The sequence below is a fragment of the Myotis davidii genome, unplaced genomic scaffold (assembly GCF_000327345.1).
Source record: "Myotis davidii unplaced genomic scaffold, ASM32734v1 scaffold5785, whole genome shotgun sequence".
Taxonomy (NCBI): domain Eukaryota; kingdom Metazoa; phylum Chordata; class Mammalia; order Chiroptera; family Vespertilionidae; genus Myotis; species Myotis davidii.
Genome location: NW_006296097.1, coordinates 19851 through 20151, shown reverse-complemented (window position 1 = coordinate 20151; position 301 = coordinate 19851).

Genomic DNA, 301 nt, shown 5'->3' with positions numbered 1-301 from the left:
GAATAGAGAGGGAGAGAAACATCATGCCTCCCACCAGGGATCAAGCCTGCAGCCCAGGCCCTACCTGGAATTGAACCAGCAACTCTTCAGTGCATAGGATGACAACCAACTAGTCACACGGGCCAGGGCTGGCCCCACTGTTTCGAAGTGCCTTTTCTCTTTTTTCAATCACTAGTCATGTGAGTTTGTCCTTATTGACACAGATGGGTGCATGAAAAGGAACCACAAAAGATGACTGTGTTCAGTGAGAAGAGGGCCCTGAGGAAACCAATAATTGAGGGATGGGCAGGAATGAGAAACC